This window comes from Pezoporus occidentalis, unplaced genomic scaffold, assembly GCF_034315485.1.
Source record: "Pezoporus occidentalis ecotype Australia unplaced genomic scaffold, CSIRO_AGI_Poc_V1 ctg42, whole genome shotgun sequence".
NCBI lineage: Eukaryota > Metazoa > Chordata > Aves > Psittaciformes > Psittacidae > Pezoporus > Pezoporus occidentalis.
Genome location: NW_026915747.1, coordinates 1,101,588 through 1,120,118, shown reverse-complemented (window position 1 = coordinate 1,120,118; position 18,531 = coordinate 1,101,588). Strand labels below are relative to the sequence as shown.

Here is an 18,531-nt window from a genome sequence, read left to right as displayed (position 1 = left end):
TGAAAATCTCATGGATTGAGGTATGGACAAGGAGAGATCACTTAATGAGTTTTCACGATGGACAAACCCAGATTCAACTTGGGGAAATGAATTTATTACCAGTCAAATTAGAGTAGGATAATGAGAAATAAATCCAAATCTTCAAGCACCTTCCCCTCACCCCTCTTTTCTTCCCAGGTTAAACTCCACTCCTGATTTCTGTACATCCTCCCCTGAGTGGTGCAGGGTGAAGAGGTGTTGTAGTTTAACACCAGTCGACAACTAAGCACCATGTACTTAGTGTATATTGTACTAAGTACAATAATTAATTTAATAATAATAAATAATAATAATAAAAGTAATAACATTCAAGAAATGCAAGTGGTGCACAATAAAATTGCTCACCACTCACTGAGCAATGCCCAGCTCATCGCTGAGCAACAACTGGCCCCTTCTGCTTAATTCCACAAAGTTTATATACTCAGCATGACATTCTATGGCATGGAATACCCCTTTGGCTAGTTTGGGTCAGGTGTCCTGCTTCTGCTCCCTCCTGGGATCTTCTGCAGCTCCTCACCGGCAGAACCTGAAAAACTGAAAACAACTTGACTTAGGGTAAGCACTACTCAGCAACAACTAAAACATTAGTGTTATCAACATTGTTCTCACGCTGTAGTGGTTTAAGCCCAGCTGGCAACACAGCCATGCAGCCACTTGTTCACTCCCCCCAGTCCCTCCTCCCCCCACTGCTGGAGGGATGGGGAGGAGAATTGTCCTGGTTTCAGCAGTAGCAGTCATTTTTCTCCTCCTTGGTAGCTCGTGTAGTGCAGTGTTTTGACTTTCAGCTCAGGAACAGAGCTGATAACAAGGGTGTTTTGGTTTGGCCAAGGACTTTGTGAGCCTCATGCTCTGCCAGGGAGGAGGGGAAGCCGGGAGGAAGCAGAGACAGGACACCTGACCCAAACTGACCAAAGAGGTATTCCATACCACAGCATGTCATGCCCAGGATGCAACTGGGAGTTAGCCGGAAGGGCTGGGAGACTGCGGGGTTGGAGGAGGTGTCGGGCTGAGGGGGGGCAAGTTATCGGTCGGCTGGTGCTGAGGTGTTGTATTCTCTTCCCTTGTTATTTCCTTTATCATTATTATCACTGGTGGTAGCAGTAGTGATTTGTGTTATACCTTAGTTACTAAACTGTTCTTATCTCAACCCGTGGGAGTTGCATTCTTTTCGATTCTCCTCTCCGTCCCTCCGAGAGCAGGGGGAGGGCAAGAAAGGGGGGGAAGTGAGCGAACGAGTTACCTGACTGGGTTTAAACCATGACAAGAATCAAAAGAACGTAACACCCACGGGTTGAGATAAGAACAGTCCAGTAACTAAGGTATAACAGAAACCACTGCTGCTACCACCAGTAATAATAATGATAAAGGAAATAACAAAGGAAGAGAATACAACAGCTCACCACCTGCCAACCGATACCCAGCCCAACCCGAACAGTGATCTAGGCCATCCAGGTAACTGCCCCCAGTTTATATACTGGGCATGACGTGCTGTGGTATGGAATACCTCTTTGACTAGTTTGGGTTGGGTATCCTGTCTTTGCTTCCTCCCAGCTTCCCCTCCTCCCTGGCAGAGCATGAGACTCACAAAGTCCTTGGTCAGAGTAAACATTACTGAGCAACAACTAAAAACATCGGTGTTATCAGCACTGTTCTCAGGCTGAGAGTCAAAAACACAGCACTGCACCAGCTACTAAGAAGGAGAAAAATGACTGCTACTGCTGAAGCCAGGACACACACTAAATCCAAAAGAGCACTGTACCACTAGGAAGTAAATTAAAATCATAGAATTATAGAGTATCAAGTTGCAAGGGACCTCGAGGATCACCAGGTCCAAGCTTTCTAGGCAAGCATGACCTAGATTAGATATGCCAACACCCTGTACAGCTGCAAAAAAAACCAAAACCAAACTGTATTAGCTGAAAAGGAAGGACAATGGGGAATGGCGGTTGCTGTCAGCTCATCACATGTTTTCTCTACTGCTACTTTTTATTCAGTCTTCCCCTGCTCCAGTGTGGGGTCCCTCCCACAAGAGACAGTCCTCCATAAACTTCTTCAACATGAGTCCTTCCCACAGGCTGCAGTTCTTCAGGGACTGCTCTAGTGTGGGTCTCTTACATGGGCGCAGCCCTTCAGGAACAGACTGCTGCAGTGTGAGTCCCTTCCATGGGTGCAGTCCTTTAGGAACAGGCTGCTCCAGCATGGGCTGCCTGCAGGGTCACAAGTCCTGCAGCAAAACTGCTCCAGCACGGGCTCCTCTCTCTATGGGGCCACAGCTCCTGCCAGGACTCTGCTTCCACTGCAGGCTTCTCATAGGGTCACAGCCTCCTTTAGGCATCCCCCCTGCTCCTATGTGGGGTCCTCTCTGGGCTGCAGGTGGAACCTGCTCCACCATGGACCTCCAGGGTTTGCAGGGTCACAGCTGCCTCACAATGGGGTCTGCAGGGGAATCTCTGCTCTGCCCCTGGAGCACCTCCTCTCCTGCTTCTGTGCTGACCTGAATGTCTGCAGGGATGTTTCTCTCACATATTCTCTCTTTTCTCCTGCTGCTCTTGAGCAGCAGTTTTTTCCCCCTTCTTAACTATGTCATCCCAGAATCACCACCACCGCTGCTGATGGGCTGCCTTGGCCAGCAGCAGGTCCGTCTTGGAGCCGGTTGCCATTCTCTCTCTCAGACATGAGGGAAGGTTCTGGCAGCTTCTCAGAGAAGCCACCCCTGTAGCTCTCCTCCCTCCAGACCCAGTACGAAAGGGCATCTTATTTTTATTCCTAGGCTTAATTTGGACATTACTTTTGACAATGTGGCTCTAACTATTAGAAAATTACCTAGGAAATATTCAGCTAGGACTGTACATGTGAGTCCACAATTTGTGAAAGAATGCTACCTTGTAGCAATTGACAGACATGTTAATAATTAATAATAACAGTATGTCCTGGGTTCAGCAGTAGCAGTCATGTTTCTCCTTCGTGGTAGCTGGTGCAGTGCTGTGTTTTGACTTCCAGCCTGGGAACAGTGTTGGTGAAACCAATGTTTTAGGTTGTTGCTAAGTGATGTTTACCCTGACCAAGGACTTTGTGAGGCTCATGCTCTGCCAGGGAGGAGGGGAAGCCGGGAGGAAGCAGAGATGGGGCGCCTGACCCAGGCTAGCCAAGGAGGTATTCCATACCACAGCACGTCATGCCCGGGGTGGAGGGGTAACTGGGAGTTAGGACACAGGCTTCCGGGCGGGACTTGTTTCTTGGCCGGTGGTATTGTATTCTCTTCCTTTGTTGTTTTCCCTTATCATTGTTGTAGTTGGTGGTGGCGGTGGTGGTTTGTGTTGTACATTGGTTGCTGGACTGTTCTTGTCTCAACCCGTAGGAGTTGCACTCTTTCGATCCTCCTCCCCGTTCCTCTGGGAGCGGGGAAGGGGAGAGCCCCAGGGAGGGGAGGGCCCTCGATTGCTGTCAGCCCGGCACCACTCACTGGGAGTTAGTGAACAAGTTGCCTGACTGGGTTTAAACTACGACACAGTAATAAAAGTAATTACAGTAATAATAATAATTATAATAATAATAACCAGAAACCTGGAATTAAGAGCTCACAGCAGAATTCATCTGCATAGTAATCATCTAAGGATGTAACAGTAAATGCTTTGCTCCAGGGTTGTTTCCACCCTTTCTTAAAAATCTGTGCAGTCTTTGTTTCTTCATGCTTTATGGAGGGACTCTATTCACATAATATTATATATGGCTCTTGTCAGGTAGTTTTGATTAGGAAAGAGCTCGATATGTAGCTACTTCCAAATTTCCTTGGGGCTTTAGGTAAGATAAAGTCTCCATGAGGCTTAAAAATGGCAACAGAAGGCTGGAGTAGCGGGTTTACTGCTTACAGAAAGAGTGGTATCTCAATACTACAGAGAAATTCTGTAAAAAATACAGGCAAAAAAAAAAAAAGCTTATTAGAGAAATAAATCTTCATCCAAATATTCTTTGTTAGTAGATAAATGAGTAATACTAGCTCTCTTAAATTCACATAAAGTTTTTGTTGTTTTTGTTTGGTGTGTTCCATGTTCCGCACCCTCATTTTGTTACTTTTCCTAGTTATGATAAAAGAGACATTGGGACTTACATCTACTGAATATTCCCTGGCTGAAAAGAAATAGTTACACCCCTGAGTTTTGTTGTTTGGTAGTAGAATTGCGTTGAATTATTCCATGTTAAGATATTTTTTTTTTCTCCTTTTCAGTTCTTTGCATTATTGCCACTCTTTCATTAGCACCGAATAGTTTAATATTTTCATTGCTTACTGTGTTACAGGCCACTTTGTTGTATTAATAAAACCAAAACTTAGATTCCAGACATACAATTTTTTTGAATTATTTTATATGAATCTTCACTTTACCTACCTATTTTACTTCTGTATTTTTCATTTACCTAATTCTTTAAAACCCCAAAATAGAATCATTAAAACCCCCCAAAAAACTCTCTTTTTTTTTTTGCAAATGAAAACCTAAGTTAGAGAAAAACCACAATACTTGTAAGCGGCGAGGAGAAGCAGACAGGCCAACCCAATATGGGTGATAAGCAACTTCTACTTTATTTGTGACGCAGTTCACACATATATAGGAGTGGTATTCAGCCACTCCTTCTTGGCATAACAGTATTGGTTAGCCCCCACAGCTTCCTCCACATTCTCCTCCCAGGTCCGGTCTCCGGCCACCTGTGAGGGCCACCCCCTGCCTTGCTTGCACAGTCCTCCAGAACTCTATGGTCCTGCTCTTAGAGTCATTCTGCAACAATTCCCCCCTTTTTCTTTGTGCAAGCAAGGCATTATGGGTTATTCTGTTCACCTGTTTTATCACACAACTATAAACAAGTCTAATAGCTACGATGATTAACCTAATCAATGATACATAAGTGCAATACTTTTAAACAGTGTTTGACTCAACCTGTAATGCCCCGTGGAAACAACCATCTAATTATTCTTAGAATACTGCTCATTTACTATTGCTGGGTAAGCTGAGCCAGGGTTCTCAGCTGTGCGTGCATCGAATTAGCATAATCAGAGAAACTCATACAACACATTCCATCAAACTCTTCACATCCATGTCCCTGTTCCAACAACAAAAGGTTCTGCAGTGTTGCATGTCTCACAGAGTCAACATTAAAATAAATCAGAAATTGCCTTCGATGTAGAATTGTCTGCTTAGCAACTCAGCAACCCAGTCTGCTTAGTTGAGCCAAGGCCCCGGCTGAAGCACTTACAGTGATTTGGCATATTATGATTGGATACATGTTTTGAAGACCCTTAGTGACTAACATATAATTGGTTAAACACAGGTGTGAGAACTCAACCTTGAAAGCTTGCCAACAGTCCACAGTTCTCATTAACTTGGTGAATTCCAGCCTCTTATCTTGCTTGCTTAAGCTTCTTCGGGCCTCTCATGGCCTTGCTGTATCTTTCAGGACTATTCAAAGTTTATGTACCAATTATGCATTCTCCTGTGAGAACACTGTCTCCGCATCTCCCCCCTTTTGTTTTATCCAGTAACAAGTCGCTACTACAGCAAGGCACACACACATTTACATTAGCAGAGTAACTATTACAGGGTGCAGCAGCATGTTGAAGATGCTGATGGCAGTGAAGGACTAGCCAAAGAAATTTCTTACCAGTGGAATTCTCCCCCCTCTTAATTTGTTCCATCACCTGCTTTATAACACTACCATTGTATTAATTTTTTTCTAGCTTTTGCCTTAGCATTTTCTAGCAGCTACTGCAAATTTCCATACTCTAACATCTCTTTTACAAGTGACAAATCTATACAATACAAGGTGCAGTTTCTTATTAGCAACTAGCTAGTAAATACAGGTGGTTTTATACACAAAATCACAGCCTCTAATAATAGCTACTTTACAAGCACACATATTCAGGATGTTACATTTCAACTGCCCCCAAGTGATGTTTTGCAGTTATTTGTTCTTTCTCTTCCTCCATCTCATTCTGCTTGGGGTAATCACGGTCAGCTCCTGTAGCTGAGGCATCAGGTTTATCCATTCGTCTGTCCAGCTCATGGCAAGGCTTGACAAACTTTGCAGGCAGTCACCATGGACCTGTAGGCAGGAGGACACAAATATACCCCCTCCCCCAGGTTATCAGTTCTTCAGTTCTTGAGAAGTAGACAGGGTAGACAGGTTATGTGCAGCATCATTACTCTCTCTCTCTCTCCCCCCCTCCTTTTTTTTTTTTTTTTTTTTTTTTAGTCCCTGCAAAAGCCATCATTACTCCCACTACAGTCCCACGTACAGAACAAGGACCCTGTGGAGACTAACAGCAAACCAGCTCCAAGAAGCGTCATTGCAGTGCGAGGTGGCAGGCTCAACCTTAGCGGGCGTCCCCGCAGAGGCTCTGCCTCCCCCACATCGCATGAGGCTTGGGCTTTTATACTGAACAAAATGCACACTCATTCCGACACAGGTGGCCAGCCTGTGCTGGAAGAAGTGGCCAGCAGTATCTACAGAGGTCTCCAAGGGTTGACAGAAACCTGGACATATATTTACCAACTTCTAATACATGAGTATCACAGAGAAACTGTATGGGCTCTCCCTGTCAATTGCAAGAAAAAATCATAACATGTACAGCTTGAGTATAAGAGGATTTTAACGCATACGTGGTCACTGTTTGTCAGGCCTCCTTAACTATTTTGAGATCAAAAGCTTTCCACTCTTTAGCCCCCTGCTGTGTAGTAAACACAGGATATGCAAAGATGTCCATTGCAGAAAATTCCCCAGTAATGATCACATCTTTGGTTACCCATTGTTACAACTGAGCGTCTCCAGGGCCAGCAAGTCTCAGCAGACCGACCCGGGAGACAAAGAGTCAGGGTCTGGAAGCAGAGGATATAAATCTGGCTCGGATTCAGGGGATTCGGGGGCTGATCCTGCGCCGAACTTGGGGTCTCCGTTGCTCGCAGCTGTGTCTTTCTTATCAGATGTCTCTCGTTCGGTATGTAGCCATCTGCAGACCTGGCTCCTCCGTGACTGAGTTAAAAAATTTTTTCACTCTAGGGCGTAGTGGGTTGGAGAGGCTCGCGGTTCCTTTAAATCTCCCGCTAGCGCATGATCCCTATTTTCTACTGCGTGCTTCACAGTGGCGCCGCAATCGATCCGGCGCCGAGGCACCGCCCTCTTTCTTTCGGATTCCTCGACTTTTATCATAACGTATACCTTCTAATATACTTTGTCCTTTTCAAAGTCCCTACTTTTGGAACCGGGGTGGTGGGGGAGCACCTCCTCCGCGGCACCTTCTGATGGAGGGGGAGAAAAGGAAGGGGGGGTGGGAAACCCTGTGCTCCCGCGAGTTGGGGGGGGGGGAACGAGTTGTAATCTTCCCCCGGTTTCTACCGACCGGGGACGTCTGTTCCTAGTTTCTCCATTGCTACCGCGGCAGTTTTCTGCCTTGTATCTTTTTATGCAGTTCATTACTTCCCTCCGTGGTTTACCGAGTTTCTTTGCCTTCTTATAATCATTAAGCACTGAGTCAGATAGTTCATCACCAAACTTTCGCCACTCACTCTCCTCAAATATTGTATTAGGATCTGCAAAAAAAAAATCTCTTAGCCTTCCCTACAAGCAGTAGACCTGCTAGCTGCTTTAGAGTCTCAGGCTCAATTCCCCGCTTTTAGAAAAAGCACTGTAAAAAGTTCAGGGCTCAGTTCCCCGCTTTTATAAAAAGCACTGTAATAAGTCCAGGGCTACCTCTTGGTCCATTTTCATGGCCAGCCTTTTCCGGATCGTCTTCTTCTGGGTCGTCCTGTAACCTCGGTCTCCGGATCGGCCTCCCGACGCAGCAGTGTCTGGTTCGCCCCAGCGGCGGATTCTTTCCGTTAGTCCAAGCACCCGGGTCCATCACGCCACCGCAGCAGCATTGCCCGCGCTTCCCGGCCGCTGCCGCCGGCGCCGCTCACTCGCCGTTCCGGGTCCCCGTCGACCGGGGCCCTGTATCCCAGGTCCCCGTTAGTTGGGGCCCTGTATCCCGGGTCCCCGTATCCCGGGTCCCCGTCGACCGGGGCCCTGTATCCGGGTCCCCGTTAAACCGGGGCCCTGTATTCCGGGTCCCCGTTAAACCGGGGTCCTGTATTCCGGGTCCCCGTCGGCCGGGGCCCTGTATCCGGGTCCCCGTCGACCAGGGCCCTGTATCCCAGGTCCCCGCTAGTCAGGGCCCTGTATTCCGGGTCCCCGCTATTCGGGGCCCTGTATTCCGGGTCTCCGCTAGTCGGAGCCCTGTAATCCGGGTCCCCAGCAACCAGGGCCCTGTAGTCCGCGTCCCTGTTCGGGCGCCATTTGTAAGCGGCGAGGAGAAGCAGACAGGCCAACCCAATATGGGTGATAAGCAACTTCTACTTTATTTGTGACGCAGTTCACACATATATAGGAGTGGTATTCAGCCACTCCTTCTTGGCATAACAGTATTGGTTAGCCCCCACAGCTTCCTCCACATTCTCCTCCCAGGTCCGGTCTCCGGCCACCTGTGGGGGCCACCCCCTGCCTTGCTTGCACAGTCCTCCAGAACCCTATGGTTCTGCTCTTAGAGTCATTCTGCAACAAATACTTGTTTCACTGGAGCACGTTTATTGTCCAGATGTGTAATAATGTGCAACCCCTTTCCATGACCACAAGTTCACCAATATTCATGTTGTCATGTCTTAACAGGGTATACGAAAAAGCTAAGTACTTAAAATTGTCATATTAATGGTATGAATCATATCATAATTAAAAGTAAAACATTTTTTTTTTCTTAAGATTTTTAGATTTAAGTCTTTTGCTTTGTAGGGAAGTTATTGGGTTTTGTGATTGGTTTTTTTTTTAATTTGTATTTCCCCACACATTTTTCAATATGAAGTTTTAGTACTGATTGTGTATGAGAAAGTTCCTGCTGTTGGTAAACAATGTCATAAAACTAAGGTAAAGTGGAGAGGCACTCAAACATGCCCAGGGAGCGCAAGCGACCAAGAGCATGGTGAACAGAGCGGATCGAGGCAGTTTGCGCAGCAATTCAGAGCGGGTCGAGGCGGTTTGCGCTGCAGTTCACGTGGGCAGGCAAGCGGGCAGGCGAGTGGGGTGACCTCCTGATCAAGAGGACTCGACTGGAGCGCAGGAGGAAGGACTGCTTGCTTCTGCAAAGAGACTTAGACGGACCGATCGACCAGATAGATCATGGTCACCACTCGATCAAAACCTGTAGTTAGGAATAATGTGGGTACCCAGACTGAGCCTTCCTGCAGACATGCGGCCATGCAGGTCTCTGGCTGCAGTGAATGCCTGAGCCTGGCACTTGTACTGGAGAGAGCCAGTGACACCACTTGTGTGTGGTGTCAGCAAGTAGATGACCTGCTAAAGCAGGTGGTTGAACTGAGGGAGGACGTAGAAAGGTTGAGAGCTATCAGAGAGTGTGAAAGTGAAATTGATTGGTGGAGCCACAGCTTAAGGCAAGGGCAGAGGGAAGTGGTTGAACAAGTGATAGATCCCTTTCCCTCCTACCATCAGATAGAAGGAGTAAACTTAAGGGACAAGGAAGTATGGAGGGAGGTCCCTCCTCGGAGAGGTAAGTGAAAACCCTCACAATCCCTTCCTTCCTCCCAGTTGCCCTTGAGTAACAGGTATGAGGTCTGGGAACTACAGGGCCAGGTAAATGGAGATGGAGGGGTAGATCCATCTAGTGAGTCACCTAGGGCTTGTCACTCACCCTATGCCTTAGAACTTCCTCAATGAAGAAGAAGAGTAATTGTGGTGGGTGACTCCCTTCTGAGGGGAACAGAAGGGCCCATTTGTCGACCTGATCCATCCCACAGGGAAGTCTGCTGCCTACCTGGGGCTCGGATTGGAGATGTTAAAAGGAAACTCTCTGCAGGCCTCTGACTACTATCCGCTGCTGGTTTTTCGGGTTGACAGTGTGTCCTGGGTTCAGCAGTAGCAGTCATGTTTCTCCTTCTTGGTAGCTGGTGCAGTGCAGTGTTTTAACTTTCGGCCTGGGAACAGAACTGATAGCGATGTTTTGGTTTGGCCAAGGACTTTGTGAGCCTCATGCTCTGCCAGGGAGGAGGGGAAGCCGGGAGGAAGCAGAGACAGGACACCTGACCCAAACTGACCAAAGAGGTATTCCATACCACAGCACGTCATGCCCAGGAGGTAACTGGGAGAGAGCCGGAAGGGCTGGGAGACTGCAGGGTTGGAGGAGGTATCGGTCAGAGCTTGGTCGGGCTGGGGGGGCGAGTTATCGGTCGGCTGGTGGTGAGATGATGTATTCTCTTCCCTTGTTATTTCCTTTATCATTATTATCATTGGTGGTAGCAGTAGTGATTTGTGTTATACCTTAGTTACTAAACTGTTCTTATCTCAACCCGTGGGAGTTGCATTCTTTTCGATTCTCCTCTCCGTCCCTCCGAGAGCAGGGGGAGGGCAAGAAAAGGGGGGGAAGTGAGAGAACGAATTACCTGACTGGGTTTAAACCATGACACAGTGATGAAATTATTACAAGCAGGGCAAAGGCAATGAAGAGAGACTTCAGGGCCCTGGGACGGCTGGTTAGAGGGTCTGGAGAGCAAGTGGTGTTTGCCTTCATACCTGTTACAAGCAAAGGTGAAGAGATAAATAGGAAGAGACTGCAGATTAATGTATAGCTACGGGACTGGTGCCAAAGGCAGGGGTTTGGGTTTTTCAATCATAGGCTGCTATATGAGACACCTGGTTTGCTGGTGGCAGGTGGGATACATCAGTCCCAGAGGGGGAGAACGTTTCTGGGGCAGGAGTTAGCAGGGCTTATTGACAGGGCTTTAAACTAGGTAAGAAGGGGGAAGGGGAGATAACTGGGCCTGTTGGGGACAAGCCCAAGAGAAACATGCTAGGGCTTGAAGAATGGCAGACTAGGGAGAACTCTCAATCTATTGTTTCATTTGAGGGAAAGGGTAGTTGTTTAAACCCTGTCCTGCAGGGGAAAAAGGGTACCAGGGCAAGAGTTAGCAGAGCTCACTCACAGAGCTCTAGGTTAGATTAAAGTGCGAGGGGGTTGTAGCTGGGTTTGAACTAGTGGGGCAATGTTCTAGTATGAATGAAGACCAGAAGGCCTCCCGCCTTCCAAGGGTGCCACTAGCGTGCTCAGCTCGCTCCCTGCAATGCCTGTACACCAATGCACGCAGCATGGGGAATAAACAGGAGGAGTTAGAAGTCTGTGTGCAGTCTAAAGGTTATGATCTGGTGGCAATTACAGAGACATGGTGGGACAGCTCACATGACTGGAATGTGGTCATGGCTATGGCTATGACCCTTTTAGGAAAGATAGGTCATCAAAGCGAGGTGGTGGAGTTGCTCTTTATGTGAAAGAGCGACTAGAATGTATTGTGTTCTGTCCAGGGACAGATGAGGACGAAGTGGAAAGTCTGTGGGTGCAAAATAAGGGACAGGCTGGTACGGGTGGCACAGTTGTGAGGCTCTATTATAGACCTCCTGATCAGGACGAAGGAGTTGATGAGGCTTTCTACAGGCAATTGAAAGCAGCCTCACGACTACATGCCTTGGTCCTTATGGGGTATTTTAACTACCCCTATATTTGCTGGAAGACTTACACAGCCAGTCATTCACAGTCTAGGAGGTTCCTCCAGTGCATTGATGATAACTTCTTAATGCAAATGGTGGACAAACCAACTAGGAGAGGAGCGCTGCTGGATCTGGTACTCACCAACACGGAGGGTCTGGTTGAAGTAGTGACGGTCAATGGCAGCCTGGGCTGCAGTGACCATGAGATGGTGGAGTTTAGGATCTTGTGTGGGAGGAATAGAATACCTAGCAAGGCCACATTTCTGGATTTCCGAAGGGCAAACTTTGGCCTCTTCAATCAATTGCTAAGGGAAGTCTCATGGGAAAGGGTACTAGGTGGTAAAGGAGCTCAAGATAGTTGGTCAGCATTCAAGGACCACTTCTTCCAAGCTCAGGATCAGAGTGTCCCAATGAGTAGGAAGTCAAGTAGGGGAGCCAGGAGACCAGCATGGTTAAACAAGGAACTGCTGGGCAAACTCATATGGAAAAAGAGAATCTATGGATTATGGAAAGAGGGGCTGGCCACTTGGGAGGAATATAGGACAGTTGTTAGAGGATGTAGGGAGGCAATTAGGACAGCTAAGGCCTCCTTGGAACTTAATCTGGCAAGTTGGGTCAAGGACAATAGAAAGGGCTTCTTCAAATACATAGTGAATAAAACTAACACAAGAAGCAGTATAGGCCCACTGCTGAATGAGGTGGGTGCCCTGGAGACAGAGGATATAAAGAAGGCAGAGGTGTTGAATGCCTTCTTTGCCTCTGTCTTTACTCCTGCAGACTCTCCCTGGGGGACCCAGATTCCTATAGCCCCAGAAGGAGTCAGGATAAAGGAGGAGTTTGCTTTGGTAGATGAGGATTGGGTTAGGGATCAGTTAAGTAATCTGGACATCTATAAATCAATGGGTCTGGATGGAATACACCCACGGGTGCTGAGGGAGCTGGCGGAGGTCATTGCTGAGCCACTCTCCATCATCTTTGGTAAGTCATGGGAAACAGGTGAGGTGCCTGAGGATTGGAGGATGACAAATGTCACGCTGGTCTAGAAGAAGGGCAAGAAGGAGGACCCGGGTAATTACCGGGTAATTATAGACCAGTCAGCCTTACCTCCATCCCTGGAAAGGTGATGGAACAACTTATTCTTGACACCATCTCTAGACATATCAAGGATGAGGGGGTCATTAAGAGCAGCCAACATGGCTTTACCAAGGGGAAGTCATGTTTGACCAACCTTATAGCCTTCTATGAGCAAGTAACTAGGTGGATGGATGATGGTAGAGCAGTAGATGTGTTTTTTCTTGATTTCAGTAAGGCATTTGATACTGTCTCCCACAGCATTCTCATAGATAAGCTAAGGAAGTGTGGGCTTGATGATCAGGTAGTGAGGTGGATCAAGAACTGGTTGGAAGGAAGAAGGCAGACAGTTGTGGTCAATGGGGCAGAATCTAGCTGGAGGTCTGTGACTAGTGGAGTCCCTCAGGGGTCGGTGCTGGCACCAGTGCTGTTTAATATTTTCATCAACGACCTGGATGAGGGAACTGAATGTACCCTCAACAAGTTTGCTGATGACACTAAACTGGGAGGAGTGGCTGACACACCAGAAGGCTGTGCTGCCATTTAGAGAGACCTGGACAGGCTGGAGAGTTGGGTGGAGAGGAACTTGATGAAATTCAACAAGGGCAAGTGTAGAGTCTTGCATCTGGGAAGAACAACCCCATGTACCAGTACAGGTTGGGGGCTGACCTGCTGGACAGTAGTGAAGGAGAAAGGGACCTGGGGGTCCTGGTGGACAGGAGGATGACCATGAGCCAGCAATGTGCCCTTGTGGCCAAGAAGGCCAATGGCATCCTAGGATGCATTAGAAAAGGTGTGGTTAGTAGGTCAAGAGAGGTTCTCCTCCCCCTCTACTCTGCCTTGGTGAGGCCGCATCTGGAATATTGTGTCCAGTTCTGGGCCCCTCAGTTCAAGAAGGACAGGGAATTGCTTGAAAGAGTCCAGCGCAGAGCCACAAAGATGATTAAGGGAATGGAACATCTCTCTTAAGAGGAGAGGCTGAGGGAGCTGAACTCTTTAGCTTGGAGAAGAGGAGACTGAGGGGTTACCTCATCAATGTTTACAAATATGTAAAGGGTGAGTGTCAGGATGATGGAGCTAGGTTTTTTTCAGTGATGTCCAGTGACAGGACAAGGGGCAATGGGTGTAAACTGGAGCATAGGAGGTTCCATGTGAACATCAGGAAAAACTTCTTTACTGTGAGAGTGACAGATCACTGGAACAGGTTGCCCAGGGGGGTTGTGGAGTCTCCTATGTTGCAGATATTCAAGGTCCGCCTGGACAAGTTCCTGTGTGATGTACTCTAGGTTACCCTGCTGTTGCAGGAGGGTTGGATCTTTTGAGGTCCCTTCCAACCCTTAGGATTCTGTGATTCTGTGATTCTGTGACTCTTTCTGGAAGCCTTGCCAGTGTTCAGTAAAAGGTGCAAGGTTCTTGGAGGTGAAAAAGAGATTCTGACTTGGAGCCGCGTGACCCAGAGACTAAATTCTGGATTCTATTCTAGAAGTCAGCGTGCCTGAAGGTTGGGTTAAGGCAGCTAAAATCCTTTATTTAGTGTAAAAATTGTACAATCCTATAGCTTAATTCTTGTGTATATGAATAAAATAATATTTTTTACCAAATAGGCAGAATATAAAAAATGCTTGTCTTTAATTGACTAAATAAATTAAGTTATATTTAATTGACTGAATATCTTAGACCTTTACAGCAAGTGTATGTGAGAGAGGTGGAGAAGTTTGCTAGAGTAAAATGGGCATGCCATTTTTGTGTGTTCGTTCACTCCTGAAGTGATTAATGTCAAAATATTCCACAAATCCTGCTTTTAAAGAAATACCATCAGTTAAAGATCTTATACTTTAATCTGTATTGGCAAGTCTCCTCAGTCAAGACTATAATTTTTCCTTGCAATCTCTAGGAAAGACTAACACAGCTGAAAAGTGGAGTTCACAAGTAATTCACAGAATATTGCTCTGATGTAAATCTAAGTGTATCTATGCTGCATTTAATAGAAAATCAAAGCAGTACACCTGCCATGTTTGAGTGCACCCAGAAATAGAATTCTGTTCTAGCAGAACTAATTGGTACAAATGTTGGCTTGTTAGAGAAGCTGGTACAGCATATTCTTATTCACCAAGGATTATGGAACTCAAGCATAAGAAACCATATGCAGCATCAAGAAGAAAAAAAAATAGAATCCAACCAAATTTATTTTGCCTCGTAGTTTCCTTCAAGACATGATCACTGAATAAGATGCCACCTAAATGGTCTTTATTACTTTTTTTTACATTTTTGCATATCTATTTTTTCTTTCCACGTTGGTCACTTGATTTGTATATCCTAGGGTGAAATTCCCCTTTCTCTGCTGAAATTCTCAAATCTTTATACCATGAGGGTAGAGAAATACATGCCCAAGACCCCAAAAACCAGCTTTCTTCTTCTACATAGATTAACCATTAAGAAACATAAAAGAATATTTTGTTGTCATAAATCTTGTCTTTCTTCAGATCTTTCAGGTATCATGTTACCCTGTAGTATATTTCTACAGCCTAAAAAATAGGGAGATGTATTTTAAAAATAATAAGACAAATGTTGATAAACTGCTTCTAATGTTTGTGTGCTTGACAGTTAGGGGTTTTCTATTAAATGGCGTGCAGCACTAATTGCTCCTTTGTCTCTGTAAAAAAAAACCTGAATAAACTAATTATCCATAAAATTGACGCAGATAAAGACAAGATAATGTTGCAAAATATGAATCCTAATCCTACTAAATTAGACTCATGTCTGATTTAGTGCTCTAGAAGATATACAAATTCTGGAGATAACAAGCATTTTTTCATAATTTTTAAAAGATTATGTTATGGTTTAGTCCTCTCTCCTGGTTATTAGGGACTCTATTTGCATTTACTTTTTTGTTTTTCTACGGCTTTGAGCAGGTAAAGCTCTTAGTCATGATTTCTAAGTTATAAAAGTAGCACAAAATCATGCTTTCCAAGTTATTTCTAAATTAATGCAAGTTTATAACTAGATGGGCACGTGTTTCAAAACTGAATCTGAAATGTTTTTATTTGTGAGTTCAGGAAGGCATTTATCTTCTTTCAAATATTAAAGAAAAAATATTTTTAAAATATGCTGTAAAGTCACTATGCTTATTTATTATTTAGGAAAGAATCAGGTTTGAGACCATCTTAAGAACCTGAACATGCACAAGTCCATGGGACCTGATGAAATCCATCTACAGGTCCTGGAGAAGCAGCAAATGATGTTGCTAAGCCACTGTCCATCACATTTGAAAAATCACTGCAGTCAGGTGAAGTTCCTGACAACTGGAAAAAGAGAAATATAACCCCCATTTTCAAGAAGGGAATTACAGACCAGTCAGTCTCACCTCTGTGCCTGGCAAAATCCTGGAGCAGATTCTCCTGGAAGGCATGCTGAGGCACATGAAAAACAACAAAGTGCTTGGTGACAGCCAGCATGGCTTCACTAAGGGGAAATCCTGCCTGACCAATTCGGTGGCCTTCTATGGTGGGGCTACAGAACTGATGGACGGGGTAGAGCAGTTGACGTCACCTACCTGGACTTGTGCAAAGCATTTGACACTGTCCCACACGACATCCTTGTCTCTAAATTGGAGCGACATCAATTTGAGAGGTGGACCACTCAGTGGATAAAGAGCTGGCTGGATGGCAACATGCAAACAGTTGTTGTGAACAGCTTCAATGTCATGCTGGAGACCAGTAATGGGTGGTGTCCTTCAGGGATCGGTGTTGTGTCCGATCTTGTTCAACATCTCTGTCAGCGACACAGACAGTGGGATTGAGTACACCCTCAGCAAGTTTGCTGATGACACCAAGCTGTGTGGTTTGGTTGATATGCTGGAGGGAAAGAATGCCATTCAGAGGGACCTCAACACGTTTGTGAGGTGGGCCAATGCCAACATAATGAAGTTCAACCAAACTAAGTGTAAGGTCTTACACCTGGGCCGAAGTAATCGCAAGCACAACTACAGAATGTACAGAGAAGAGATTCCGAGCAGCCCTGCAGAGAAGGACTTGGGAGTGATGGCTGATGAGAAAATGAACATGAGCCAGTAGTGTGTGCTTGCAGCCCAGAAAGCCAAATGTATCTTGGGCTGCATCAAAAGGAGCATGACCAGCAGGTCGAAGGTGGTGATCCTGCTCCTGTACTCTGCTCTCATGAGACCTCACTTGGAGCATTGTGTGCAGTTCTGATGTCCTCAACATAAAAAGGACATGGAACTGTTGGAACAAGTCCAGAGAAGAGCCACGAGGATGACCAGGGGACTGGAGCACCTCCTGTATGAAGACAGGCTGAGAAAGTTGGGGCTGGAGAAGAGAAAGCCTGGAGAAGAGAAGTCTGCGTGGAGACCTCATAGCAGTCTTCCAGTACCTGAAAGGAGACTACAAGAATGTTGGAGAGGGACTCTTCATTAGGGACTAGTGATAGGACAAGGGGCAACGAGTTAAAACTTAAGCAGGAGAAGTTTAGATTGGATATAAAGAAGAAGGTCTTTACTCTGAGGGTGGTGAGGCACTGGAACAAGATGCCCAAGGAAGGTGTGAATGCTCCACCCCGTGTGGTGTTCAAGGCCAGGTTGGACAGAACCTTGGGTGACATGGTTTAGTGCAAGCTCTCCCTGCTCATGGCAGGGGGTTTGGAACTTGATGATCTTAAGGTCCTTTCCAACCTTAACTAGTCTATGGTTCTATGATCCTTCTTTAGTGACTTCTTACAGCCTATGAGCTCAAGTGGTATATCCTCACAGTCTGAAGAAAAGCCAGTTCTTTATCTTCATTGATATCAGCCTGTTATATCTAAATTAATCATTTAAATAGCTTTAAAAATATAATTATATGGCTATTGCCAGATATGAAACTTACTAATGGTTTTATTAGCTATAAATTAGTGAATTATCTTTCACTTCTTTGTACTAATAAAAGGTGTAATTTAGTCCAGTAATAAAATATTAATGCATTTATATTATTAAGATATCCGTATAAATTTGTAAGTTGTAGAACAAAACAGCTCACTCTGGTAACAAAGAAAAGGAAATGCATGACATAGCTACAAATAAACAGGTCAATTAGGAGAATTTTTTGTCTGAATACAAGCAGAATGTTAAAAAAATTACATATTCTTTTAACATCTCACTTTCTTTCATCCTCTTGCACAGTTCTTCAACAGATTCCATTATTTTCTATATTTAGATAGAAAGAACAATATAGCTATTGATAATATGGACATACCATGCCAGTGTATATTGTTTTATTAATACAATCAAAATTGCTTTCTAGAAAATACATGGAGGGGAGGAGAATTAGTATGGTTAATTATCTATCATTTGTCATGCATAATAGAACAGCAAACAGACTCGTTCATGGAACATATATAGTATGAATTCCACGTGAATTTGTTCTGATTCATTAGCTAAATTTTCTGAATATGAACAGAAAAGTGAACTTAGGACATTGCTGCTACAAAGATTGTTATGAGAATAAATGACACAAAAAAATGAACATGATTTCAGAACCATTAATTTAGGTGATTCAAATCTAAAATGTACTCACCCTTGAAATGTATCTCAGACAACATTTTATTCCAAACTACGAGACAGAGAACAATGGTGACTCCTTGAATGCTGAAAGAGAAGTAATGAACAGACATTATTCTTTTGAGTATACATAGAGGTTTCTATAAATATATCACATGTTCAATGTCATTCTTGTTGTTTCAATACATGTATTATATAAAGGTGCTCTTTATTGTGGCTTCCCTACTTTCCCTTCAGTGTACATTCTTGCTGACATGCCAGAATAATCACATGAGCACATATGAAATATACATGGACACCAA

At 45.1% G+C, this 18,531-nt stretch overlaps 1 long non-coding RNA gene across 1 annotated transcript in view; it reads right to left on the bottom strand.

The window, feature by feature from the left end:
- Nucleotides 1–1,417: 1,417 nt before the first annotated feature.
- LOC134171725 (uncharacterized) overlaps nt 1,418–18,531 on the bottom strand; it is a 216,529-nt gene continuing 199,415 nt past the window's right edge. Inside the window, exon 3 of the long non-coding RNA XR_009967717.1 lies at nt 1,418–1,442. This is a non-coding gene — a long non-coding RNA (uncharacterized LOC134171725). The remainder of the gene's footprint in view (nt 1,443–18,531) is intronic.